Consider the following 3,525-nt stretch of genomic DNA (forward strand, 5'->3'; position numbering starts at 1 on the left):
TTCATCCTGTTCTTGACACTAGTGGACTATCTATATACAGTTGCACCCTAAAAACATGAACTTCCAGATTTCTCTGACCCTCGAACAGGGAGAAAGTGTATTCCTACTTTCGCTAGAGGTGAAAAGCCTCCATTAGCCCAGATACCATATAAACATGTTCCCTGCAAGATGATATAGTCTTCAAAATCTCTCATTGCCCTTATATCTCCAGAGCAATAAATATGGTCCCTCCTATAAGAGAAAATAACTTACTCTAAAATGTGTAAGGTGTGGCTAACGTGTACTCAGGAACCTCTCTTAAGGGAGAAACAGAATATAAAGGTGGTTATGGGAGTTTATAGGTACAGGAACACCTTCCCAAGACTTAAGAGTTAAACTCAAGGACAGGAACTCAGGATCCAGTTACAATATACTACAGGGACATCTTAAATAAAACTTTGACACAATCATATCTACAGTGAAATCAGAGTTGCTGTAGTTACCTTCACAGAACATTGAAGTAAGTGTCACAAAGTTCACAGTCAGAAACGTTAGGAAGGATTTATTACATAGAAGCAGAAAACTTATCACCGTGTACCTACACTTTCTGTGATGTCCCAGAGGAAACTCTCTATTAAGAGATTAGGGAATATACTGTAGTTAAAGAGGCAAAATATCTTTGAGAAGTTTAACATCCTCTGTAAACAAGGGCTGACAATAGAAGACGTTTCCAGGGAACTGGGCTCCCTACTGTGAATGTGGATGATAGGATTCCAAAAGGACAAGGGCCAGATAGCAGCTTTTGGCCTCCAGAAGCCTACTAGATATAATTAATACAATGAACAGCAGGGCTGGATCAGAAGCACAAGCACCTTGATCTACAAAGATCTAAGGTGATGATTGAGAGACTATAATTTTTGTAGGAATGAGATTGATGTAGAGACTATCAGAAAGCTGCTTGAGATGATTAGTCAGAAAAATTAAGAGCTGGTTAAATGGTAATGGGAGCTGCAATGAAAAAACAACTTTTTGTCCAGTTTCCATATCAGGGCTGTTCTCCCAGACCTAGATTTTTCAATGAAAGGGAAGGGCAAGTCCCTTAAGGAAGAATTTTGGAATGCCAATACCATAATATACAATAACTATTCTACATAATATTTCTTCAAGAATATTGGTGGTTATTTACCGCAATAATTATATTATTCTGGTTAATACAAATTACCCAGACAAAGGGTAAAGACAAATATTGAGACCAGAATATTGAGGGCCATTAAATATGGAGTCTTAGCTGACACACACCATACAGGACTCACCAAATGCCATCACGTCCCCAGTTAGAGCAAGGGCTTATAGACAATAGGAGATAAATGGGGTCCTGGCCTAAATCCAACTTACAGTTAATCTGTTGGGTTTGTGAAAGCACCCTGTGAAATTTCTCTGGACCCTGAACGCATAGCAGGAATAGATATAATTAGCAGCTGGAGGAACTTGCTCATTATGCCCTAATGGAGTAAGCGCATAACTTACATCTCTACTACTATGGCTACTTCATTTAAGTGCCTATTGTACTAGTGTAGATAGGTGGACAAGGGTAAATGACAGAAGCTTGACAATATCTGCTGTTTGAGACATATTTTCTATGTGGTTATTAAATTCTTTTCTATGGTGAATTCTATCTTGTGGGTGTTAGCATGTGATATAAAGAACAAAATGCTTCTGATGCCAACTCCCCTATGTTTATATATGTACCTCTGTTACAGACTTCTTTATTTTAAATCTTTATTTTTCCTTCCAGCCACTTGAAAAGCCTCCCAAGTCATTTATCACTCCTCATGAGCTACACATTGCCTAACTTCAGACTATTTCTCTTTATGCACAAAGTGGATGACCAAGTATACAACCCGAAATTCTTCCCAGTTTTGGGAAGGACTTCCCTTACCACTATATATATATATATATATATATATATATATATATATATATATATTTATTTATTTATTTATTTATTTATTTATTTATTTATTTATTTATTTCAAGGTCACACATGAGTGGGGCGTTAATTCAATTTTATTTTTTTTTACTTACACACACTTACAAAGCTGATGTATTCCCTAATCAAGCTCAGACATTTTCTTCCTCCATCAGTTTGTTTGAAGTGTTCTCCCATGTGGGCGCAGGTGTGATCTGAGAAAGAAATATCAGTGCAAAGGTAACATGAAGGTTACTTTTAGATAACATGAAGGTCTGAGCTACTTGCTCACACAGCTTGCTCATGCCCTCTGCTCAAACTTGTGCTCAATCCTGGATGTGCCAATATCCTGTTACAGTTATTGCTGCTGCTATCCACTGACCTACCTTGATAGGTCAGAAAGTACCCAGCACATGGCTGCAGGGATGTTTGATGTCCAATGGTCAGGTACTTTTTTATTTGTCTTTATGGAAGGATCATTGATATATAGTCTTTTATATTAGATTCATATATTTAACCCAATGGTTCAACAGCTACCCATATTATTAAATCTTCACCCCCTCTAATGTGGTTACTATCAGCATAGAAAGATGTTACAGAATCATTGACTATATTCTCCATGCTGTTCTACCATCCCTGTCCTGACCCGCGGGACTATCAACGGGGGTCGACGACCTGGAGGAGAGAATGAAGAGGCAAGGGACACAAAGAACGGACAGCAAGACAGGATGTCTGATCAAGCTGGCACAGTTTATTGTTTGCAGGCTCAATTTATACAAGTAGCGAGGAAGGGGTGGGTCAGAAGGTGATTGGGCTTTAGGTGGCGCCGGCGGGAAGGTGCAGAGGGGTGATTGAGCCTTGGCTGGCACCGGCGGGAACGGAGGACCCGGAGGAGAAGCAGGGAGTTCGCCATTTTGTGGGTGGGGGCCCTTGGGAGGGAGGTTTTAAGGGTGGGGCTTTCCCCTGGGGCAGAGGGTGTTTTTTGATTAACAAAAGACAGAAAAGCGCATGTTGCTAGGTAGCCTAACCACTAGTTCTAACTTAGGAGTTTACTAAATGCGTTTCTTGGTAATAGCGGAAAACTTGTTTCTAACGCGTGGATGGATTCATTGTTGCTGACTTTACAGGAGAGACTTTACTTAAAGGTTGCTGTTGTCTTAAGGCTTTTGTAACCGAGCCTGCCTAAAGGCCCACAGGTTTGCTCCCAACATCTCCCCCGTTAAGGCCTGTGCCTGTCTTAGGTTGTATGGCTGAAGGAAATCCTTACCCGTCATGGGGCTATAGTCCTCTAGCGACATACCCTGTCTTATGTTGGTATTCCCAAATACAACCATATCTTACCCGTCATTGGCTACCAGTCTTGACTTGATTTGTTGTCAGAATTAATATTTTTCAGTGAGGATTCTGTAAAGCTGAGTACTCCAAGGGATGGGGTGGGGTACAGAGGTCTGATCCTCGGTGGGTACCTGGCCTATGGGTGCCTGATGTGCGAGGAGAACTCCTTTAGTCTTACAGACTGTGCTGAAGAGAAGGGAGTTGCTTGATTACGCACAAAATGTCCTTATTTTCTGAAGAGA

Source organism: Manis pentadactyla, chromosome 16 (genome assembly GCF_030020395.1).
Source record: "Manis pentadactyla isolate mManPen7 chromosome 16, mManPen7.hap1, whole genome shotgun sequence".
NCBI classification, from domain to species: domain Eukaryota; kingdom Metazoa; phylum Chordata; class Mammalia; order Pholidota; family Manidae; genus Manis; species Manis pentadactyla.